The sequence below is a fragment of the Mesoplodon mirus genome, assembly GCF_964341445.2.
Source record: "Mesoplodon mirus genome assembly, chromosome: 2".
In the NCBI taxonomy this organism is placed as follows: domain Eukaryota; kingdom Metazoa; phylum Chordata; class Mammalia; order Artiodactyla; family Ziphiidae; genus Mesoplodon; species Mesoplodon mirus.
In genome coordinates, this window is record NC_138977.1 from 143,445,317 (window position 1) to 143,472,149 (window position 26,833).

The 26,833-nt window shown below is 37.2% G+C and overlaps 1 protein-coding gene and 2 long non-coding RNA genes across 3 annotated transcripts in view; 1 reads left to right on the forward strand and 2 right to left on the reverse strand.

Annotated features, from left to right (window-relative positions):
• Nucleotides 1-26,833, forward strand: part of LOC309815488 (uncharacterized protein) — a 247,962-nt gene that overhangs the window by 145,049 nt on the left and 76,080 nt on the right. The gene's annotated exons all lie outside the window — the stretch shown is intronic.
• The window catches only part of LOC309815528, a 460,183-nt gene that overhangs the window by 4,510 nt on the left and 428,840 nt on the right, over nt 1-26,833 (reverse strand). The window lies entirely within an intron of this gene.
• LOC309815520 overlaps nt 8,260-26,833 on the reverse strand; it is a 67,390-nt gene continuing 48,816 nt past the window's right edge. Inside the window, exon 3 of the long non-coding RNA XR_014295888.1 lies at nt 8,260-10,935. This is a non-coding gene — a long non-coding RNA (uncharacterized lncRNA). The remainder of the gene's footprint in view (nt 10,936-26,833) is intronic.

The window sequence follows — 26,833 nt, forward strand, 5'->3', positions numbered from 1 at the left end:
TCTCTTCTCCTTCTGGTACCCCTATTATGTCAATGTTGTTACCTTTAATGTTGTCCCAGATGTCTCTTAGGCTGTCTTCATTTCTTTTTGATCTTTTTTCTTTATTCTGTTCTGCAGCAGTGAATTCCAGCATTCTGTCTTCCAGGTCACTTATCTGTTTTTCTGCCTCAGTTATTCTGCTATTGATTCCTTCTAGTGTAGTTTTCATTTCAGTTATTGTATTGTTCATCTCTGTTTGTTTGTTCTTTAATTCTTCTAGGTCTTTGTTAAACATTTCTTGCATCTTCTCGATCTTTGCCTCATTGTTTTTCCGAGGTCCTGGATCATCTTCACTCTCATTATTCTGAATTCTTTTTCTTGAAGGTTACCTATCTCCACTTCATTTAGTTGTTTTTCTGGAGTTTTATCTTGTTCCTTCATCTGGTTCATAGCCCTCTGCCTTTTCATCTTGTCTATATTTCTGTGAACGTGGATTTTGTTCCACAGGCTGCAGGATTATAGTTCTTCTTTCTTCTGCTGTCTGCCCTTTGGTGGATGAGGCTATCTAATAGGCTTGTGTAAGTTTCCTGATGGAAGAGACTGGTGATGGGTAGAGCTGACTGTTGCTCTGGTGAACAGAGCTCAGTAAAACTTTAATCCATTTGACTGTTGCTGGGTGGGGCTTGGTTCCCTCCCTGTTGGTTGTTTGGCCTGAGGCAAGCCAACACTGGAGCCTACCTTGGCGGTTTAGTGGGGCTAATGACAGACTCTGGGAGGGCTCACGCGAAGGAGTACTTCCCGGAACTCCTCCTGCCCGTTTCCTTGTCCCCACGGTGAGCCACAGAACTCCCCCCCCCACCTCTGCAGGAGACCCTCCAACACTAGCACGTAGGTCTGGTTCAGTCTCCCCTGGGGTCACTGCTCCTTCCCCGGGCCCCAATGCACACACTGCTTTGTGTGTGCCCTCCAAGAGTGGAGTCTCTGTTTCCCCCAGTCCTGTCAAAGTCCTGCAATCAATTCCCACTAGGCTTCAAAGTCTGATTCTGTAGGAATTCCTCTTCCCATTGCTGGACCCCTAGGTTGGGAAGCCTGATGTGGGGGTCAGAACCTTCACTCCTGTGGGTGGACTTCTGTAGTATAAGTGTTCTCCAGTCTGTCAGTCACCTACCAGCAGTTATGGGATTTGATTTTACTGTGATTGCACCCCTCCTCCCTTCTCATTGTGGCTTCTCCTTTGTCTTTGGATGTGGGGTATATTTTTTGGTGTGTTCCAGTGTCTTCCTGTCGATGAGTGTCCAGCAGCTAGTTGTGATTCTGGTGTTCTCACAAGAGGGAGTGAGAGAACATCCTTCTACTCCGCCATGTTGGTTCCAATCCTCTTGGAAGTTTTGTTTGTTTGTTTGTTTGTTTTTGCAGTATGCGAGCCTTTCACTGTTGTGGCCTCTCCCGTTGTGGAGAACAGGCTCCGGACGTGCAGGCTTAGTGTCCATGGCTCATGGGCCCAGCCACTCCGCGGCATGTGGGATCTTCCCAGACCGGGGCAGAACCTGTGTCCCCTGCATCGGCAGGTGGACTCTCAACCACTGCGCCACCAGGGAAGCCCCACCTAGGTTCTTCATGACCTTTTTTTTTTTTTTTCCCTTAGATTCCATATATATATATGTGTTAGCATACGGTACTTGTTTTTCTCTTTCTGACTTACTTCACTCTGTATGACAGACTCTAGGTCCATCCACCTCACTACAAATAACTCAATTTCATTTCTTTTTATGGCTGAGTAATATTCCATTGTATATATGTGCCACATCTTCTTTATCCATTCATCCGATGATGGACACTTAGGTTGTTTCCATCTCCTGGCTATTGTAAATAGAGCTGCAATGAACATTTTGGTACATGTCTCTTTTTGAATTATGGTTTTCTCAGGGTATATGCCCAGTAGTGAGATTGCTGGGTCATATGGTAGTTCTATTTGTAGTTTTTTAAAGAACATCCATACTGTTCTCCAAAGTGGCTGTACCAATTCACATTCCTACCAGCAGTGCAAGAGTGTTTCCTTTTCTCCACACCCTCTCTAGCATTTATTGTTTCTAGATTTTTTGATGATGGCCATTCTGACTGGTGTGAGATGATACCTCATTGTAGTTTTGATTTGCATTTCTCTAATTAATGATGTTGAGCATTCTTTCGTGTGTTTGTTGGCAATCTGTATATCTTCTTTCGAGAAATGTCTATTTAGGTCTTCTGCCCATTTTTGGATTGGGTTGTTTGTTTTTTTATTATTGAGCTGCATGAGCTGCTTGTAAATTTTGGAGATCAATCCTTTGTCCATTGCTTCATTTGCAAATATTTTCTCCCATTCTGAGAGTTGTCTTTTGGTCTTGTTTATGGTTTCCTTCGCTGTGCAAAAAGCTTTGAAGTTTCATTAGGTCCCATTTTTTAATTTTTGTTTTTAGTAATCAAGACAGTATGGTACTGGCACAAAAACAGAAATATAGATCAATGGAACAGGATAGAAAGCCCAGAGATAAACCCACGCACATATGGTCACCTTATCTTTGGTAAACGAGGCAAGAATATACAGTGGAGAAAAGACAGCCTCTTCAATAAGTGGTGCTGGGAAAACTGGACAGGTACATGTAAAAGTATGAAATTAGAACACTCCCTAACACCATACACAAAAATACACTCAAAATGGATTAGAGACCTAAATGTAAGGCCAGAGACTATCAAACTTTTAGAGGAAAACATAGGCAGAACACTCTATGACATAAATCACAGCAAGATCCTTTTTGACCCACCTTCTAGAGTAATGTGTTTACTTTTTGCTCTCGAGTTGCTCTGAGGCCCCACTTAACTCCTCAGCTTTCCCTAAATGAGAATCTGAAGTGTGGGCTCCACAGCAGCTTAGCAATTTTGAAAGTGTCACCTGATAACTCAGTTTCTATTCTCATGAGCTTCCAGTGTGGCTTCATTTACTGCAGGGCATGGAAAGCTAGAATCCACACCTTATATAGACTTTAAAATGTGCTTAAGTGTGATTTGGGAGGCAGAAGCCATCTTTTTTGCTACTTTTTATTTGGCCGTTCTCTGTTGGCAAGCACAGAAATGGGATGTGGGATTTTTCTGCAGTAATATTAGAATGCCCATACAGCAAGTTTGTGGTTGTCAAGAGACAGTTGCCATTGGAGCAGCCATAGCTTCCTGCTTCTGCTTTATCACTGGATTGAAGCTTGGTGATACACTTTTCTCTCAAATGTTCCATTGGCAACCTCTGATCTTTGTAAGCACCTAATTCCTATTATTAAATCTCTTTCTACTTGAAATACCTACTGGGATTTTTTAGTTGCTGCACTAAGCACAAATACACTGACAAAAGGAAGTCATTAATTGTATAGATGAGGCAGTGTCAGTAATTGCCCAACTTCACCCTACTATAACTTAGGGCAGAACAGAAATCCAGGTTTTCTGTCTCTAAGCCTAATTCACATGGTCTGTTAATAACATAGGATCTCAACATAATTTCAAAGAGTTCTGAAACATGAAGTAATTTTTCCCAGTGCTGAGTGAAACAAATGATTATTGCTTGAATGAGGTATTATCATTTTTGGAAAACAAAAAAATTCAAATTCACAAAGGCAGAAAACATGTATTGATATAAAAAGGAAATTACAGCCAGAGAAAATAAGAAGGATTTTGTATGACTTAATGTATATATAATACCTCCTAATTTGCATACAAGTCTCTCAAATGTGTGGAATTAATTTGAAACTTTTCTAAACATTATCCTAGTTTCATCAGTCTTAATAGAGACTTGAACCTTGGAATGATGATTCTGCTGAATATAATCTCATAGTCCTTGGGTAAAACCATTTAGAATTCATGCAGGTAGATGTGAAAATAATAGGAAACATGTCATATTTCTTCTAATTTTCAAAAAAGGAAAAAGAAGAATGCTACAGATCAATGTTTAATGTACATTATGTTAAATTCTAGGAATGATTATTAAATAGATATTTGGGCTTTTAGAAACAAATGAGTAAACAATTTTACTTATTAAGAAAACGTTTAAGAAAACATAATGACAAATGAACCTTGAATAATCTTTCTTACAGTTGTGAAATTGATAAATAAGGGCAAAACCATAGGCATATGTGAAGACGTGTTTTATAATAGAAATAACCTTTAGCAAATAGTGAGAAAATTGCTAAGATTCAGCTTATGATAAAATTGCCTTCTGAATACAAATGTTACTGTAAATGTACATAATACAATGCTTGGGGAATTAGAGAGTCATGAAAGAGCTGTAACCTTGCTACCATTGATTATATGGAATACCATGTATACATTGAACACATATAAACACTGAATGGTATGCATTGAATACATGTATAAGTAGGTTTAAAGTACTATTTATTGTAGCACTATTAAAAGTGTTCAAAAATGCAGATAGAGTTTTACCCAAACTAGATGTTTAAAATAATTTATTTTTTAAAAAATACTGTGGATAATTTCACTATAACTTAAGATTTTAATGTCTAACATATAAAGAGCTTAACACACCTCCCCACTACCTCTATTCTTCACTCTCGTTTATTCCTCTCTCCACTGCTAGTTGGCCCTCTGGCCTCCCTTCCATAGAAAATTTTCTCATCCACATCATCATGACCTTCTTATTACTAAGTATGGAGAATACCTTTAGATAATTATTTTAATTCATTTACTTCTTGACAGGATTTTATACTTCTGAAAATTCCATTCCTTCTTCTCTTATCTGCTGCTGCTCTTCCATCTCCTTTTTACAATCATGATTCTATTATTTTATAAAAATTATTTTACAAATGATCAATACAGAAGAAAAGGAGGTTAGAAAGAGGCAATACAGAAAAAGTATGGAGATGAAAGTAAAATAATAATTTCCATATCTAACCAACTTAATATACCCATTATTAACATTCAATAATCATTATTGTAGACAACTATGCGGAGACTTATATGAATACACACACAGTAGTTAACTCAAGAAAAAATTTATAATTCCTATTATAAGTTATTTCCACTAAAAAGTATTAAATTTTACTTGCACTTAATAGAAAAAATAAAACTCAAAGAACTGATAAACTTTATATAGTAACTACAATCCCTTATGGTCAGAAACTAAGATAGTTATCTTGTTAAGGAAAAATGATTAATTGAAAACTTAGAGGCTTGAGTAATTGTTTAAACTATACTATTCACTTTAGGTTGTATTTGTTGATTCTGTTATAAAAGTTGAAGAAATTAGTACATTTATACTTCCTCCTAATTCCTAACTCATCTGTCTGATTCGTATTACATTATTATGTTTATACTACCAAAGTTCATAACATTTATAGTCTGTCCTGTATCCATAATTGTCATTGTCATAATTGTCATTGTATCCATAATTGTTCATTTGTATAATTTTTGTTCTATATTTGAGTCCATCAAATGCTTACCATCAGTCCTTTACCATAATTTCTTAATTTCTGATCTGTATATTTCTCTTGTTTGGCTGGATTTTGTCTACAATTCTTGATTACTTGAGAATGTCAATGGCAACTCAGAAGAACAAATTGGCTGGGTTAAATTACAGAGTCCTCATAGTCTTCCTTAACACTCTGTAATGGTTGCACTGCCATCTTCTGTTATGGAGAAAAATGAGGCAAATATAATTCCCACCCAACCTGCACTTGACTTCCCTTCTCGTCTAGATGGCCATACAAGTCTTTCTTTACCCTTTATTTTTTAGTTATTTATATTTTGTGGAGTATAGTTGATTTACAATGTTGTGTTAGTTTCAGGTGTAGAGCAAAGTGAATCTGTTATACGTATATATATATCCACTCTTTTTTAGATTCTTTTCCCATATAGGCCATTACAGAGTATTGAATAGAGTTCCCTGTGCTATACAGTAGGTCCTTATTAGTTATCTATTTTATATATAGGAGGGTGTATGTGTCAACCCCAATCTTGCAATTTATCTCTCCCCTCCCTTACCCTCCAATAACCATAAGGTTATTTTCTACATATGTAACTCTATTTCTGTTTTGTACATAAGTTCATTTGTAGCCTTTTTTTTACATTCCTCATATAAGCAATATCATATGATATTTGTCTTTGTCTGGCTTACTTCACTCTGTCTGGCTTACTTCACTCAGTATGACAATCTCCCATCTCTAGGTCCAACATGTTGCTTCAAATGGCATTAGTTCATCCTTTTTATGGCTGAGTAATGTTCCTTTCTATATATGTATCACATCTTCTTTATCCATTCATCTCTTGATGGACTTTTAGGTTTCTTCCATGTCCTGGCTATTGTAAATAGTGCTGCTATGAACATTGGGGTGCATGTATATTTTTCAATTATGGTTTTCTCTGGATATATGCCCAGGATTGTGATTGCTGGATCATATGGTAGTTCTGTTTTTAGTATTACAAGGAACCTCCATACTGTTCTCCATAGTGGCTGTACCAGTTTACATTCCCACCAACTATGTAGGAGGGTTCCCTTTTCTCCACACCATGGTCTGTAGGTTTTTTGATGATGGCAATTCTGATTGGTATTAGGTGATACCTCATTGTATTTTTGACTTGCATTTCTCTAGTAATTAGTGATGTTGAGCATCTTTTCATGTGTTCTTAGCCATCTGTTTGTCTTCTTTAGAGAAATGTCTATTTAGATCTTCTGCCCATTTTTTGATTGGGTTGTTTGTTTATTTGATATTGAGCTGCATGAGCTGTTTGTATATTTTGGAGATTAATCCTTCTTTGGTTGCTTCATTTGCAAATATTTTCTCCCATTCTGAGTGTTGTCTTTTTGTTGTGTTGATGGTTTCCTTTTCTGTGCAAAAGTTTTTACCTTTAATTAGGTCCCATTTGTTTATTTTTGTTTTTATTTTCATTACTGTAGGAGGTAGATTGAAAAAGATCTTGCTGTGATTTATGATAGAGAATGTTCTATCCAAGTTTTCATCTAAGAGTTTTATAGTATCCAGCCTTAAATTTAGGTTTTTAACCCCTTTTGAGTTTATTTTTGTGTATGGTGTTAGGGTGTGTTCTAATTTCATTCTTTTACATATATCTGTCCAGTTTTCCCAGCATCACTTGTTGAAGAGACTGTCTTTTTCCATTGTATATTCTTGCTGCACTGTCATAGATTAGGTGACCATAGGTGTTTGAGTTGATCTCTCTCTTAAGTTGATCTGGACTTTCTACCCTGTTCCATTGATCTACATTTCTGTTTTTGTGTCAGTAGCATACTGTTTTGATGACTGTGGCTTTGTAGTATAGTCTGAAGTCAGGGAGCCTGATTCCTCCAACTCCTTTTTTCTTTCTCAAGATTGCTTTGGCTATTTGTGGTATTTTGTATTTACATACAAATTGTAAAATTGTTTGTTCTAATTCTGTGAAAAATGCCATTGGTTATTTGATAGGGATTGCATTCAATCTGTAGATTGCTTTGGGTAGTAATTTACACAATATTGATTCTTCCAATCCAAGAACATGGTATATCTCTCCATCTGTTGGTGTCATCTTTTGTTTCTTTCATCAGTATCTTATAGTTTTAGTACAGGTCTTTCTCCTCCTTAGATAGGTTCATTCCTAGGTACATTATTATTTTTGATGTGATGGTAAATGGGATTATTTCCTTTATTTCTCTTTCTGATCTTTCATTGTTAGTGTATAGGAATGCAAGAGATTTCTGTGTATTAATCTTGTATCCTGCAACTTTACCAAATTCATTGATGAGCTCTAATAGTTTTCTGTTAGCATCATTTGAGTTTTCTATGTATAGTATCATGTCATCAGCAAACAGTGACAGTTTTACTTCTTTTCCAATTTGGATTCCTTTTATTTCTTTTTATTCTCTGATTACCATGGCTAGGACTTCCAAAACTATGTTGAATAACAGTGGTGAGAGTGGACATCCTTGTCTTGTTCCTGATCTTAGAGGAAAAGCTTTCAGTTTTTCACCATTGAGAATAATGTTTGCTGTGGGTTTGTCATACATGGGCTTTATTATGTTGAGGTAGGTTGCTTCTGTGCCCAATTTCTGGAGAGGTTTAATCATAAATGGGTGTTGAATTTTGTCAAAAGCTTTTTCTGCATCTATTGAGATGATCATACTGTTATCGCTCTCAATCTGTCAATGTGATATATCACATTGATTGATTGATTTGTGGATATTGACAAATCCTTGTGTCCCTGGAATAAATCCCACTTGATCATGGTGTATGATCCTTTTAATGTGCTGTTGGATTCAGTTTACTAGTATTTTATTTAGGATTTTTGCATCTATGTTCATCACTGAACAATAATTCATCAGTGAATAAAAAATATTTTTTTGTGATATCTTTGTCTGGTTTTTGTATCAGGGTGATGGTGGCCTCATAGAATGAGTTTGGGAGTGTTCCTCCCTCTGCTATATTTTGTAAGTGTTTGAGAAGGATAGGTGTTAGCTCTTCTCTAAATGTTTGATAGAATTTGCTTGTGAAGCCTTCTGGTCCTGTATTTTTGTTTGTTGAAAGATTTTTAATCACAATTTCAATTTCAGTACTTGTGATTGGTCTGTTCATTTTCTATTTCTTCCTGGTTCAGTCTTGGAAGATTGTACCTTTCTAAGAATTTGTCCATTTCTTCTAGGTTGTCCATTTTATTGGCATATAGATTGCTTATAGTAGTCTCTTATGATCCTCTGTATTTCTGTGGTGTCCATTGTAACTTCTCCTTTTTCATTTCTAATTTTATTGATTTGAGTCCTCTCCCTTTTTTTCTTGATGAGTCTGGCTAAAGTTTATCATTTTTTTTAATCTTAAAGAAAGAGCTTTTAGTTTCATTGATATTTGCTATTGTTTTCTTCATCTCTATTTCATTTATTTCTGCTCCAATCTTATGATTTATTGGGTTTTGTTGGTTCTTCTTTCTCTAGTTGCTTTAGGTGTAAGGTTAGGTTGGGTTTTTTTTTTTTTTTGAGATTTCTTGTTTCTTGAGGTAAGATTTTATTGCTATAAACTTCCCTGTTAGAACAGCTTTTGCTGCATCCCATAGGTTTTGGGTCATCGTGTTTCCATTGTTATTTTTCTCTAGGTATTTTTTGATTTCTACTTTGATATCTTCAGTGATCTATTGGTTATTTTGTAACATATTGTTTGTGTTTTTTAAGGTTTTTTTTCTTGTAGTGATTTCTAATCTCATAGGCTTGTGTTTCAAGTGTTGCTTGATATTATTTCAATTTTCTTAACTTTACTGATGCTTGATTTGTGACCCAAGATGTGATCTATCCTGGAGAATGTTCCATGTGCACTTGAGAAGAAAGTGTATTCTGCTGCTTTGGGATAGAAATAGCCTATAAATATCAATTAAGTCTATCTAGTCTAATGTGTCATTTAAGGCTGGTGTTTCCTTATTAATTTACTGTCTGGATGATCTATCCATTGATGTAAGTGGGGTGCTAAAGTCCCTGACTATTATTATGTTATTGTTGATTTACCTTTTTATGGCTGTTAGCATTTGCCTTATATATTGAGGTGCTCTTATGTTGGGTGCATATATATTTATAATTGTTATATCTTCTTCTTGGATTGATCCCTTGATCATTATGTAGTGTCCTTCTTTGTCTCTTGTAACAGTGTTTATTTTAAAGTCTATTTTGTCTGATATGAGAATTGCTACTTTAGCTTTCTTTTGACCTCCATTTGCATGGACTATGTTTTTCCATCCCCTTACTTTCAGTCTGTGTGTATCCCTAGGTCTGAGCTGGGTCTCTTGTAGACAGCATATATATATACGGGTCTTGTTTTTGTAGCCATTCAGCCAGTCTATGTCTTTTGTTTGGACCATTTAATCCATTTACATTTAAGGTAGTTATCAATATGTATGTTCCTATTACCATTTTCTTAATCTTTTTGGGTTTGTTTTTGTAGGTCTTTTCCTTCTCTTGTGTTTCCTGCCTAGAGAAGGTCTTTTAGCATTTGTTGTAAAGCTGGTTTGGTGGTGCTGAATTCTCTTAGCTTTTGCTTGTCTGTAAAGGTTTTAATTTCTCTGTTGAATCTGAATGAGATCCTTGCTGGGTACAGTAATCTTGGCAGTAGGTTTTTCCCTTTCATCACTTTAAATATGTCCTGCCACTCCCTTCTGGCTTGCAGAGTTTGTGCTGATTAATCAACTTAACCTTATGGAGATTCCCTTATATATTATTTGTTGCTTTTCCCTTGCTGCTTTTAATATTTTTTCTTTGTATTTAATTTTTGTTGGTTTGATTAACATGTGTCTCAGTGTGTTTCTCCTTGGGTTTATCCTGTATGGGACTCTGCACTTCCTTGACTTGGGTGACTGTTTCCTTTCCCATTTTAGGGAAGTTATCAACTATATTCTCTTCAAATATTTTCCCTAGAACATTTCTCTTTCTCTTCTTCTGGGACCACTATAATTCAAATGTTGGTGTGTTTAATGTTGTCTTAGAGTCCCCTGAGACTGTCCTCATTTCTTTTCATTCTTTTTTCTTTATTCTTTTCCACATCAGTGATTTCCATCATTCTATTTTCCAGCTCACTGATCCATTCTTCTGCCCCAGTTATTCTGCTATTGATTCCTTCTAGTGTATTTTTCACTTCACTTATTGTGTTGTTCATCACTCTTTGTTTAGTTCTTCTTGGTCCTTGTTTAAAATTTCTTGTATTTTCTCAGTCTGTACCTGCATTCTTTTTCCAAGATCCTGGATCATCTTAACTGTCATTACACTGAATTATTTTTCCAGTAGGTTGCCTATCTCCACTTCTTTGTTCTTCTGGGATTTTATTTTGTTTCTTCTTCTGGGACATATTCCTCTGCTGTGTTATTATGTCTAACATTCTTTGATTTCAGCTTCCATTCCGGAGGCTGCAAGGTTGTAGTTCTTCTTGCATCTGCTGTCTGTACTCTGGTGGATGAGGCTGTCTATGGGGGAAAAGCAACAAATAACATATAAGAGAATCCCTGTAAGGCTATCAGCTAATTTTTCAGAAGAAATTCTGCAGGCCAGAAATGAGTGGCAGGATATGAAAGGAAAAAACCTAAAACCAATAATACTCTACTCAGGAAGGCTCTCATTCAGATTAGACAGAGAAATCAATAGCTTTAAGCAAAAGCTAAAAAGAAAATTCAGCAGCACCAAACCAGCTTTACAACAAATGCTAAAGGAACTTCTCTAGACAAGAAACACAAGAAAAAAGAAAAAAGAGGAAGGGGGAAAAAAAAGACCTACATACACAGACTGAAAAAAACAATTAAGAAAATGGTAATGGGAACATACATATTGATAATTACCTTAAATGTAAATGGATTAAATGCTTGAACCAAAAGACATATATACTGGCTGAATGGATACAAAAACAAGACCAGTATATATTGTCAACAAGAGACCCACTTCAGATCTATGGACACATACAGTCTGAAAGTGAGGGAATGAAAAAAGGTACTCCATGCAAATGGAGATCAAAAGAAAGTTGGAGTAGCAATACTCATATCAGATAAAATAGACTTTACAATAAAGACTGTTACAAGAGACAAAGAAGAACACCACATAATGATCAAGGGATCAATCCAAGAAGAAGATATAACAATTGTAAAATATATATGCACACAACATAGGAGCACCTCAATATATAAGGCAAATGCTAACATCCATAAGAGGGGAAATAATAGACAGCAACACAGTAATAGTGGGGGATTTTAACAACCCACTTACATCAATGGACAGATCATCCAGACAAAAAAATCAATAAGGAAACACAGGCCTAAATGACACATTACACCACATGGACTTAAGTGATATTTATAGGACATTCCATCCAAAAGCAGCAGAATACATTTTCTTCTCAAGTGCACATGGAAAATTCTCTACATCCAAGCATACTCTACCCAGCAAGGCTCTTATTAAGATTTGATGGAGAAATCAAAAGGTTTACAGACAAGCAGAAGCTAAGAGAATTTAGCACCACCAGTAGCTTTGCAACAAATGCTAAAGGAACTTCTCTAAGCAGAAAAGAAAAGGCCACTACTGGAAAAAGGAAAATTATGAATGGAAAAGCTCACTGGTAAAGGCAAACATGAAGTAAATGTAGGAAATCATCTGTACACAAATATGATATCAATTGTGAGAAGAGGAGAGCACAAGTGCAGGATATTGGAAATGCATTTGACATTAAAAGACCAGCAACTTAAAATAATCTTGCTTATATAGAGAGTGCTATATGAAATCCTCATGTTAACCACAACTGAAAATCTACAAGAGATACACACACAAAAAAGAAAAAAGGAATCCAAACACAACACTAAAGTTAATCATCAAATCACAAGACAAGAGAACAAAAGAGGAAGGGAAGAAAAAAGGCCTACAAAAATAAATCCAAAACAATTGAGAAAATGGCAATAGGAATATACATATCAATAATTACCTTAAATGTAAATGGATTAAATGCTCCAACCAAAAGACATAGACTGGCTGAATGGATATGAAAACAAGATGCATATATATTCTGTCTACAAGACACCCACTTCAGATCTAGGGACATATACAGACTGAAAGTTAGGGGATGGAAAAAGGTACTCAATGTGAATGAAATTAAAACTGGAGTAGCAGTACTCAAATCAGACAAAATAGACTTTAAAATAAAGACCGTTACAAGAGTCAAAGAAGGACACTACATAATGATCAAGGGATCAATCCAAGAAGATACACCAACTATAAATATATATGCACCCAACATAGGAACACCCCAATATATAAGGCAAATATTAACAGCCATAAATGGAGAAATCAACAGTAACACAATAATTGTGGGGGTTTTAATACCCCACTTTCATCAATGGACAGATCTTCGAGACAGAAAATCAGTAAGGAAACACAGGCCTTAAATGACACATTAGACCAGATAGACTTAATTGATATTTATAGAGCCTTCCATCCAAAAGCAGAATACACATTCTTCTCAAGTGCACATAGAACATTCTCCAGGATTGACCACATGCTGGACCATAAAGTGAGACTCAGTAAATTTAAGATAGTTGAAATCATATGAAGTATCTTTTCTGACCACAATGCTATGAAATTAGAAATCAACTGCAAGAAAAAAAAACTGTAAAACTGGGGGCTTCCCTGGTGGCGCAGTGGTTGAGAGTCCGCCTGCCAATGCAGGGGACACAGGTTCGTGCCCCGGTCCAGGAAGATCCCACATGCCACGGAGCAGCTGGGCCCGTGAGCCATGGCCACTGAGCCTGTGCGTCTGGAGCCTGTGCTCTGCAACGGGAGAGGCCACAACAGTGAGAGGCCTGTGTACCACTAAAAGATTAAAAAAATCTGTAAAACTCACAAACACAAGGAGACTAAAAAACCAGTGGGTCACTGAAGAAATCAAAGAGGAAATGAAAAATACCTAGAGAAAAATGAAAATGAAAAAACAATGATCCAAAATCTATGGGGTGCAGCAAAAACAGTCCTAAGAGAGTTTATAGTAATAAAATCTTACCCCAGAAAACAAGAAAAATCCAAAATAAATAACCTAGCCTTAGACCTAAAGGAACTAGAGAAGAAAAACCAATAAAACCTAAAGTCAGTAGAAGGGGGGGAGCCCGGAGGAAGATGGCAGAAGAGTAAGAAGCGGAGATCACCTTCCTCCCCACAGATACATCAGAAATTCATCTACACGTGGAACAACTCCTACAGAACACGTACTGAACGCTGACAGAAGACCTCAGACCCCCCAAAAGGCAAGAAACTCCCCACATACCTGGGTAGGGCAAAAGAAAAAAAGAATAAACAGAGACAATAGGATAGGGACGGGACCTGCACCAGTGGGAGGGAGCCGTGAAGGAGGGAAGGTTTCTACACACTACAAGCCGCTTCGCGGGCGGAGACTGCAGGTGGCGGAGGGGGAAAGCTTCGGAGTAGCGGAGGAGAGCACAGCAACAGGGGTGCGGAGGGCAAAGCGGAGAGATTCTGGCACAGAGGATCGGTGCCCTCAGGCACACACCAGCCCGAGAGGCTTGTCTGCTCTGGCCGCCGGGGCGGGCGGGGCTGGGAGCCGAGGCTGGGGTATCGGCTTTCAGTCGGAGCGCAGGGAGAGGACTGGGGCTGGCGGCAGGAAGAGAGCCTGAAGGGGTTAGTGCACCACGGCTAGCCCGGAGGGAGTCCGGGGAAAGGGTCTGGAGCTGCCGAAGAGGCAAGAGACTTTTTTCCCTTTTGTTTCCTGGTGCGCGAGGAAAGGGCATTAAGAGGGCTGCTTGGGGAAGCGCCGGAGACAGGCGCGAGCCGCGGGTAAGGCGCGGACCTCGGAGACGGGCGTGGGCCTGTGTGCGAGCGCGGGTCACTGTCCGCCCCGCCTTCCGGGGGGCCTGTGCACCCCGCCACTGCCGGGGTCCCGAGACCCGGGGACGGCTTTCCCGGGAAAGCGCACGGAGCGCCACGGGCTGCTGCAACGTCACGCCGGCCTCTGCCGCCGCAGGCCCGCCTCACACTGTGCGCCCCTCCCTCCCCTCTGCCTGAGTGAGCCAGAGCCCCCGAATCAGCGGCTCCTTTAAAACCGTCCTGTCTGAGCGAAGAACGGACGCCCTCCGGCGACCTACGCGCAGAGGCGGGGCCAGGTCCAAGGCTGAGACCCAGGAGCTGTGAGAGCAGAGAAGAGACAGGGAAATCTCTCTGTGCAGCCTTGGAGGCAGCGGATTAAAGCTCCATGGTCCATTTGATGTGCCCTGCGTCTGTGGAGTGCATGAATGGACAGCAAATCATCCCAAATTGAGGAAGTGGACTTTGAGGACAAGATTTAAGACTTTCCCCCCTTTTCCTCTTTTGACAACGAATTATTCCAAATTAAGGAGGTGGACTTAGAGAGCAAGATTTCAGACTTCTCGCCCTTTTCCTCTTTTTACAACGAATTATCCCAAATTGAGGAGGTGGACTTGGAGAGCAAGATTTTTTATTTTTCCCCCTGCTCTCTTTTTGTGAATGTGTATGTGTAATCTTCTGTGTAAGATTCTCTCTGTATAGCTTTGCTTCCACCATATGTCCCAGGGTTCTATCGGTCCGTTTTTTTTTTCAATAATTACTTTCTAATTTTAATAACGCTACTATATTTCATACTTTATTCTATTTTACTTTACCTGCTCTTTCTTTTTTTCCTACCTTCCCTTCCTTCCTCCCTCCGTCCGCTCCTCCTTTCCTTCTTTCTTTTTCTTTCCTCCCTCCCTCCCTCCCACCCTTCTTCTTTCCACTTTCTTTTGCTTTCCTTCCTTCCTCCCTCCCTCCCTCCTGTCTTTCTTTCTTTCTTTCCTTCCTCCCTCCCTCCCTTCTTCCATTCACTCTTCCTTTTGCTTTCATTCCTCCCTCCCTCCCTCCTTTCTTTCCTTCTTTCTTTCCATCCTTCCTCCCTCCCTCCCTCCTTTCATTCTTCCGTCCTTCCTTCCTTTCTTCCCTTCTTCCTTTCTTTCGCTCTCTCTTTCTTTCTTCTACTAATTCTTTCTTTCTACTTTTTCTCCCTGTTATTCTGAGCCGGGTGGATGAAAGGCTCTTGGTGCTGCAGCCAGGAGTCAGTGCTGTGACTCTGAAGTGGGAGAGCCAACTTCAGGACATGGGTCCACAAGAGACCTCCCAGCTCCACATAATATCAAGCAGCGAAAATCTCCCAGAGATCTCCATCCCAACACCAGCACCCAGCTTCAGTCAACGACCAGCAAGCTACAGTGCTGGTCACCCTATGCCAAGCAACTGGCAAGGCAGGAACACAACCCCACCCATTAGCAGAGAGGCTACCTAAAAACATAATAAGGCCATAGGCACCCCAAAACACACCACCAGATGTGGACCTGTCCACGAGTAAGACAAGATCGAGCCTCAACCAGCAGAACACAGGCATTAGTCCCCCCCACCAGGAAGCCTACACAACCTACTGAAACAACCTTAGCCACTGGGGTCAGACACCAAAAACAACAGGAAATATGAATCTGCAGCCTGCAAAAAGGAGACCCCAAACACAGTAACATAAGCAAAATGAGAAGACAGAAAAACACACAGCAGGTGAAGGAGCAACATAAAAACCTACCAGACCTAACAAATGGAGAGGTAATAGGCAGTCTACCTGAAAAAGAATTCAGAATAATGATAGTAAAGCTGATCCAAGATTCTATTTCCAAGATCCATAATCTTGGAAATAGAATAGACAAAATGTAAGAAACAGTTAACAAGGACCTAGAAGAACTAAAGATGAATCAAGCATCGATTAAAAACACAATAAATGAAATGAAAAATACTCTAGATGGGATCAAGAGCAGAATAACTGAGGCAGAAGAATGGATAAGTGAGGTGGAAGATAAAATAGTGGAAATAACTGATGCAGAGCAAAATAAAGAAAAAAGAATGAAAAGAACAGAGGACAGTCTCAGAGACCTCTGGGACAACATTAAACGCACCAACATTCGAATTATAGGAGTTCCAGAAGAAGAAGAGAAAAAGAAAGGGACTGAGAAAATATTTGAAGAGATTATAGTTGAAAACATCCCCAATATGGGAAAGGAAATAGTTAATCAAGTCCAGGAGGCACAGAGAGTCCCATACAGAATAAATCCAAGGAGAAATACACCAAGACACATATTAATCAAACTGTCAAAAATTAAACACAAAGAAATCATATTAAAAGCAGCAAGGCAAAAACAACAAATAACACACAAGGGAATCCCCATCAGGTTAACAGCTGATCTCTCAGCAGAAACTCTACAAGCCAGAAGGGAGTGGCAGGACATAATTAAAGTGATGAAGGAGAAAAACCTGCAACCAAGATTACTCTACCCAGCAAGGATCTCATTCACATTTGATGGAGAAATTAAAACGTTTACAGACAAGCAAAAGCTGAGAGAGTTCAGCACCACCAAACCAGCTTTACAACAAATGCTAAAGGAACTTCTCTAGGCAAGAAACACAAGAGAAGGAAAAGACCTACAATAACAAATCCAAAACAATTAAGAAAATGGTAATAGGAACATACATATCGATAATTTCCTTAAATGTAAATGGATTAAATGCTCCCAGCAAAAGACACAGACTGGCTGAATTGATACAAAAACAAGACCCATATATATGCTGTGTACAAGAGACCCTCTTCAGACCTAGAGACACATACAGACTGAAAGTACTGGGATGGAAAAAGATATTCCATGTAAATGGAAACCAAAAGAAAGCTGGAGTAGCAATTCTCATATCAGACAAAATAGACTTTAAAATAAAGACTATTAGAAGAGACAAAGAAGGACACTAGATAACGATAAAGGGATCGATCCAAGAAGAAGATATAACAATTGTAAATATTTATGCACCCAACATAGGAGCACCTCAATACATAAGGCAAATACCAACAGCCATAAAAGGGGAAATCAACAGTAACACACTCATAGTAGGGGACTTTAACACCCCACTTTCACCAATGGACAGATCATCCAAAATGAAAATAAATAAGGAAACACAAGCTTTAAATGATACATTAAACAAGATGGACTTAGTTGATATTTATAGGACATTCCATCCAAAAACAACAGAATACACATTTTTCTCAAGTGCTCATGGAACATTCTCCAGGATAGATCATATCTTGGGTCACAAATCAAGCCTTGGTAAATTTAAGAAAATTGAAATTGTATCAAGTATCTTTTCCGACCACAATGCTATGAGACTAGACATCAATTACAGGAAAAGATCTGTAAAAAATACAAACACATGGAGGCTAAACAATACACTACTCAATAACGAAGTGATCACTGAAGAAATCAAAGAGGAAATTAAAAAATACCTAGAAACAAATGACAGTGGAGACACGACGACCCAAAACCTATGGGACGCAACAAAAGCAGTTCTAAGGGGGAAGTTTATAGCAATACAATCCCACCTTAAGAAACAGGAAACATTTCGAGTAAACAACCTGACCCTGCACCTAAAGCAATTAGAGAAAGAAGAACAAAAAACCCCCAAAGTTAGCAGAAGGAAAGAAATCATAAAGATCAGATCAGAAATAACTGAAAAAGAAATGAAGGAAACGATAGCAAAGATCAACCAAACTAAAAGCTGGTTCTTTGAGAAGATAAACAAAATTGATAAACCATTAGCCAGACTCATCAAGAGAAGAAGGGAGAAGACTCAAATCAATAGAATTAGAAATGAAAAAGGAGAAGTAACAACTGATGCTGCAGAAATACAAAAGATCATGAGAGATTACTACAAGCAATTCTATGCCAATAAAATGGACAACCTGGAAGAAATGGACAAATTCTTAGAAATGCACAACCTGCCAAGACTGACTCAGGAAGAAATAGAAAATATGAATAGACCAATCACAAGCACTGAAATTGAAACTGTGATTAAAAATCTTCCATCAAACAAAAGCCCAGGACCAGATGGCTTCACAGGCGAATTCTATCAAACATTTAGAGAAGAGCTAACACCCATCCTTCTCAAACTCTTCCAGACAATATCAGAGGAAGGAACACTCCCAAACTCATTCTACGAGGCCACCATCACCTTGATACCAAAACCAGGCAAGGATGTCACAAAGAAAGAAAACTACAGGCCAATATCACTGATGAACATAGATGCAAAAATCCTCAACAAAATACTAGCAAACAGAATCCACAGCACATTAAAAGGATCATACACCACGATCAAGTGGGGTTTATTCCAGGAATGCAAGGATTCTTCAATATACGCAAATCAATCAATGTGATACACCATATTAACAAGTTGAAGGAGAAAAACCATATGATCATCTCAATAGATGCAGAGAAAGCTTTCGACAAAATTCAACACCCATTTATGATAAAAACCCTGCAGAAAGTAGGCATAGAGGGAACTTTCCTCAACATAATAAAGGCCATATATGACAAACCCACAGCCAACATTGTCCTCAATGGTGAAAAACTGAAACCATTTCCACTAAGATCAGGAACAAAACAAGGCTGCCCACTCTCACCACTCTTATTCAACATAGTTTTGGAAGTTTTAGCCACAGAAATCAGAGAAGAAAAGGAAATAAAAGGAATCCAAATTGGAAATGAAGAAGTAAAGCTGTCACTGTTTGCAGATGACATGATACTATACATAGAGAATCCTAAAGATGCTACCGAAAAACTACTTGAACTAATCAATGAATTTGGTAAAGTAGCAGGATACAAAATTAATGTACAGAAATCTCTGGCATTCCTGTACACTAATGATGAAAAATCTGAAAATGAAATCAAGAAAACACTCCCATTTACCATTGCAACAAAAAGAATAAAATATCTAGGAATAAACCTACCTAAGGAGACAAAAGACCTGTATGCAGAAAATTATAAGACAGTGATGAAAGAAATTAAAGATGATACAAATAGATGGAGAGATATACCATGCTCCTGGATTGGAAGAATCAATATTGTGAAAATGACTCTACTACCCAAAGCAATCTACAGATTCAATGCAATCCCTATCAAACTACCACTGGCATTTTTCACAGAACTAGAACAAAAAATTTCAAAATTTGTTTGGAAAAACAAAAGACCCCGAATAGCCAAAGCGATCTTGAGAACGAAAAACGGAGCTGGAGGAATCAGGCTCCCTGACTTCAGACTATACTACAAAGCTACAGTAATTAAGACAGTGTGGTACTGGCATAAAAACAGAAAGATAGATCAGTGGATCAGGATAGAAAGCCCAGAGATAAACCCACGCACATATGGCCAACTTATCTTTGATAAAGGAGGCAGGAATGTACAGTGGAGAAAGGACAGCCTCTTCAATAAGTGGTGCTGGGAAAACTGAACAGGGACATGTAAAAGTTTGAGATTAGATCATTCCCTAACACCATACACAAAAATAAGCTCAAAATGGATTAAAGAGTTAAATGTAAGGCCAGAAACTATCAAACTCTTAGAGGAAAACATAGGTAGAACACTCTATGACATAAATCACAGCAAGATCCTTTTGGACCCACTTCCTAGAGAAATGGAAATAAAAACAAAGATAAACAAATGGGACCTAATGAAACTTCAAAGCTTTTGCACAGCAAAGGAAACCATAAACAAGACCAAAAGACAACCCTCAGAATGGGAGAAAATATTTGCAAATGAAGCAACTGACAAAGGATTAATCTCCAAAATTTATAAACAGCTCATGCAGCTCAATAGCAAACAAACAAACAACCCAATCCAAAAATGGGCTGAAGACTTAAATAGGCATTTCTCCAAAGAAGATATACAGACTGCCAACAAACACATGAAAGAATGCTCAACATCATTAATCATTAGAGAAATGCAAATCAAAACTACAATGAGATATCATCTCACACCAGTCAGAATGGCCATCATCAAGAAATCTAGAAACAATAAATGCTGGAGAGGGTGTGGAGAAAAGGGAACACTCTTGCACTGCTGGTGGGAATGTGAATTGGTACAGCCACTATGGAGAACAGTATGGAGGTTCCTTAAAAAACTACAAATAGAACTACCATATGACCCAGCAATCCCACTACTAGGCATATACCCTGAGAAAACCATAATTCAAAAAGAGACATGTACCAAAATGTTCATTGCAGCTCTATTCACAATAGCCCGGAGATGGAAACAACCCAAGTGTCCATCATCGGATGAATGGATAAAGAAGATGTGGCACATATATACAGTGGAATATTACTCAGCCATAAAAAGAAACGAAACTGAGCTATTTGTAATGAGGTGGATAGACCTAGAGTCTGTCATACAGAGTGAAGTAAGTCAGAAAGAGAAAGACAAATACCGTATGCTAACACATATATACGGAATTAAAAAAAAATGTCATGAAGAACCTAGGGGTAAAACGGGAATAAAGACACAGACCTACTTGAGAATGGACTTGAGGATATGGGGAGGGGGAAGGGTAAGCTGTGACAAAGCGAAAGAGAGGCATGGACATATATACACTACCAAACGTAAGGTAGATAGATAGTGGCAAGCAGCCGCAGAGCACAGGGAGTTCAGCTCAGTGCTTTGTGACCGCCTGGAGGGGTGGGATGGGGAGGGTGGGAGGGAGGGAGATGCATGAGGGAAGGGATGTGGGAACAGATGTATATGTATGACTGATTCACTTTGTTATAAAGCAGAAACTAATAAATATAAATAAAAAATAAAAAATAAAAAAATAAAGTCATTAGAAGGAAAGAAATCCAAAAGATTAGAGCAGAAATAAATGAAACAGAAATGAAGAAATAAAAAAGGTCAATGTAACTAAAAGCTGGTTCTTTGAAAAGATAAACAAAATGAGTAAACCTTTAGCCAGACTCATCAAGAAAAAAAAAGGAGGGATCAAATCAATAAAATTATAAATGAAAAAGCAGACATTACAATGGACACCACAGAAATACAAAGGATCTTAAGAGACTACTACAAGCAACCATATGCCAATAAAATAGACAACCTTGAAGAAATGGGCAAATTCTTAGAAAGGTACAATCTCCCAAGACTGAACTAGGAAGAAATAGAAAATATGAACAAACCAATCTCAAGTACTGTAATTGAACCTGTGATTTAAAAAATTCCAACAATAAAAAGTCCAGGACCAGATGTCTTCACACAGACACAGGTGAATTCTATCAAACATTTAGAGGTGAGTTAATACTTATCCTTCTGAAACCATTTCAAAAAATTGCAGAGGCTGAAAAACTCCCAGTCTCATTCTGTGAGCCCACCATGATGCCAAAACCATCACCCTGATGCCAAAACCAGACAAAGATACCACACACAAAAAAATTACAGGTCAATATCATTGATGAATACAAACGCAAAAATCCTAAACAAAATATTAGTAAACTGACTCCAACAATACATTAAAAGGGTCAAGTAGGATTTATCCCAGGGATGCAAGGATTTTTTAATATCAGCAAATCAATCAGTGTGTTACACCATATTAACAAAGTGAAGAATAGAAAGCATATGATCATCTCAATAGATGCAGAAAAAGATTTTGACAAAATTCAATGCCCAATTATAATAAAAACTCTCCAGAAAGTGGGCATAGAGTGAACCTACTTCAGCATAATAAAGGCATATATGACATATCCACAGGTAACATCACTCTCAATGGTGAAAAGCTGAAAGCATTTCCTTTAAGATCAGGAACAAGATAAGAGGTCCACTCTTGCCACTTTTATTCAACATAGTTTTGGAAGTCCTAGCCATGGCAATCAGAGATGAAAAAGAAATAAAAGGAATCCAAATTGGAAGAGAAGATGTAAAACTGTCACTGTTTGCAGATGACATGACACTATACATAGAGAATCTTCAAGATTCTATCAGAAAACTACTAGAGCTCATCAATGAATTCTGTAAAGTTGTAGGATACAAAATTAACACACAGAAATCTCTTGCATTTCCAAACAGTCACAACAAAAAGTCAAAATGAGACATTAAGGAAACAATCCCATTTACCATCACATCAAAAAGAATAAAATGTCTAGGAATAAACCTACATAAGGAAGCAAAAGGCCTGTACACTGAAAAGTATAAGATGCTGATGAAAGAAATCAAAGATGACACAAACAGATGGAGATATACCATGTTCTTGGATTGCAAGAATCAATATTGTCAAAATGACTCTACTACCTAGTGCAATCCACAGATTCAATGCAATCCCTATCAAATTACCAATGGCATTTTCCACAGAACTAGAACAAACAATCTTAAAATTTGTATGAAGACATAAAAGACCCCCAATAGTCAAAGCAATCTTGAGGAAGAAAAACAGAGCTGGAGGAATCAGGCTCACTGACTTCAGACTATACTACAAATCCACGGTCATCAAAACATTATGGTACTGGCATAAAAAGAGAAATATAGTTCAGTGGAACAGGATAGAAATCCCAGAAATAAACCCACGCTCCTATGCTCAATTAATCTATGACAAAGGATGCAAGACTATACGATGGAGGAAAGAGATGTCTCTTTGATAAATGGTACTGGGAAAACTGGACAGCTACATGTAAAATGAAATAATAACATTAACACCATACACAAAAATAAACTCAAAATATATTAAAGACAGTGTAAGACTGGACACTATAAAACTCTTAGAGGAAGAGGTAAGCGCAACATTCTTTGACATAAATTGCAGGAATATCTTTTTCAAGCCACCTTCTAGAATAATGGAAATAAAAACAAAAATAAGCAAATAGGACATAATTAAACTCAAAAACTTTTGCACAGCAAAGGAAACCATAAAAAAATGAAAATACAACCCACAGAATTGGAGAAAATATTTGCAAACTATGCTACCGACAAGGGATTAGTCTCTAAAATTTACAAACAGCTCATGTGGCTCAATATCAAAAAAAAAAAATACCCAAACAAACAACCCAATCAAAAAATGGGCAGAAGACCTAAATAGACATTTCTCCAAAGAAGACATACAGATGGGCAACAGGCACCTGAAAAGATGCTCAACATTGCTAATTATTAGAGAAATGCACATCAAAACTACCATGAGATATCACCTCACACCAGTCAGAATGGCCATCATCAAAAAATCTTCAAACAATAAATGCTGGAGAGGGTGTGGAGAAAAGGGAACCCTTCCACACTTGGTGGGAATGTAAATTGGTACAGCCACTATGGAGAACAGGAAGGAAAGTTCCTTAAAAAAGTAAATAAAGAGCCAACATACAATCCAGCAATGCCACTCCTGGGCATATATCCAGAGAAAAAGATGCTTTGAAAGGATATATGCACCCCAGTGTTCATTGCAGCACTGTTTACAATAGCCAAGACATGGAAGCAACCTAAATGTCCATCAACAGAGGAATGGATAAAGAAGATGTGGTACATACTCAGCCATAAAAAAGAATGAAATATTGCCATTTGCAGCAACATGGATGGATCTAGAGAATACTATACTTAGTGAAGTAAGTCCAACAGAGAAAGACATATATCACTAATATGTACAATCTGAAAATAATACAAATGAAATTTAAATATAAAACAGAAACAGACTCAGACATAGAAAACAAACTTCTGGTTACCTAAGGGGAAAGGGTGGGGGAGAGGGGTAAATTAGGGGTATGAGGTTTACAGATACAAACTACTATACATAAAATAGATAAGCAACAAGGATTTACTGTGTAGCAGAGAGAACTATATTCAACATCTTATAATAACATACAATGGAAAATAATCTGAAAAAATATATATATAACTGAATTACATTGCAGTACATCTGAAAATAACCAAATATTGTATGTAAATCAACTATACTTCAATTAAAAAAAGAATACTCTCACCAGCAAAGTTGTCCTTCATAATTGAAGTAGAGATAAAGAGTTTTCCAGACAAGCAAAGCTAAAAGAGTTTATCACCACTAAACTAGGCATACAACAAAGGTTAAAAGGACTTCTTTAAGCTGAAATGAAAGGGTGCTGATCAGTAAAAGGAAAACATATGAAAGCATAAATCTCAGTGGTGAAGATAATCATATAGTAAAATTCAAAATAATCTTATATTTTAAAGGTGGTGAGTTAGAGTTAATCACCTATAGAACTAGTATGAAGGTTAATAAACAATAGTAGTAAAAATAACTAACATAAATAATTGTTAACACATAAAAGAAGAAGATGTAAATTGTGACTTCAAAAAAATAAAATGTGGAGGACAGGAGTAAAAATGTAGAGCTTTAGAATGACTTAAATTTAAGCTATCATCAACTTAAAATACACTGTTACAAGATGTTTTAAGTAAGCCTCCTCTAAGATCAGGAACAAGACAAAGATGTTCATTTTCACAACTTTTATTCATCCTCGTATTGGAAATTTTAGCTAGAGCAATTAGGCAAGAAAGAGAAATAAAAGGTATCCAAATCAGAAGGGAAGAAGTAAAATTTCACTATTTTCAGATGACATATTATTTATAGAAAATCCTAAAGACTCCACCAGAAAACTGTTTGAACTAATTAATGACTTCAGCAAAGTTGCAGGATACAAAATCAGTATACGAAAATTGTTGCATTTTTCTATGCTAACAACAAATATTAGAATGAGAAATTAAGAAAACCATCCATTTACAATTGAATCAGAAAAATAAAATGCCTAGGAATAAATTTAACCAGGTAGGTGAAAGACCTGTACCCTGAAAAATATATGACATTTATGAAAGTAATTTAAAAAGGTACAGAGAAATTGAAAAATATTTTGTGCTCATGGATTGGAAGAAGTAATGTTGTTAAAATACCTGTATTACTGAAGCAATCTCCAGATTCAATGCAATCCTTATCAAAATTCCAATGGCATTTTTTTTTTACAGAAAGAACAAAAAATTTCTAAAATTTGTATGAGACCACAAAGGACCACAAACAGCCAAAGCAATCCTAAGAAAGAACAAAGCTGGATGCATCATGCTCCTTGATTTCAAACTACATTACAAAGCTATAGTAATCAATATAGTGTTGTATTGGCGTAAAAGAGACATATAGATCAACTGAACAAAATAAGGAGCCCAGAAATAAACCCATGTATATATGGTCAAATAGATCATGACAAAGAAGACAAGAATATACAATGGGAAAGAATGGTCTCCTCAATAAATGGTGTAGGGAAAACTGTACAGCCACATGCAAAAGAATGAAGTGGACCACTACCTTATGCCATACTAACTAACAAACAAACTACTAAGTACTAACTACAAAATAATACTACTAACAAACTAACTACTAACACACAAAAACTCAAATGGATTAAAGAATTGAATGTAAGGCCTGAAATCATAAAACTCCTAGAAGAGAAACCATAAACAAAGTGAAAAGACAACCCATGGAATCGGAGAAAATATTCGCAAATGATGTGACTGACAAGGAATTAATTTCCAAAATATACAAACAAGTCAAATAGTTTAATATATAAAAAAACAATCCAATCAAAAAATGGGCAGAAGACTCAATAGACATTTCTCCAAAGAAGACATACAGATAGCCAACAGGCACATGAAAAGATGCTCAACATTGATAATTTTTAGAGAAATGCAAATCAAAACCACAATGAGGTATCATCTCATGCCAATCAGCATGGACATCATCAAAAAGCCTACAAATAATAAATGCTGGAGAGGGTGTGGAGAAAAGGAAACCTCCCTACACTGTTGGTAGGAATGTAAATTGGTGTAGCCACCATGGAGAACAGTATTGAGGTTCCTTAAAAAACTAAAACTAGAACTACCATATGGTCCTGCAATCCCATTCCTGGGCATATATCCAGAAAAGACAAAAACTTCTAAGTCAAAAAATTATATGCATTCCAATGTTCATAGTAACACTATTTACAATAGCCAAGACATGGAAGCAAATTAAATGTCCATTGACAGATGAATGGATAAAGAAGATGTGGTGTGTGTGTACACACACACACACATGCATGTGCATGTACACAAAAACATATATATTTATATAATGGAATATTATTCAGCCATAAAAATGAATGAAATAATGCTATTTGCAGCAACATGGTGGATCTATCATACTAAGTAAAGTCAGAGAAAGACAAATATAATATGATAGCACTTACATGTGGAATCTAAAAAACATGATACAAACGAACTTATTTACAAAACAGAAAGAGACTCACAAACATAGAAAACCAACTTATAGTTACCAAAGAGGAAAGCAGGGGCGTCAAGGGAAGGGATAAATTAGGCATTTGGGATTAACATATACACACTACTACATATAAAATAGATAACCAACAAGGACATATTGTATAGCACAGGCAACTATATTCAATATCTTATAATAATCTATAATGTAAATGAATCTGAAAAAAAGAATACATATATATAT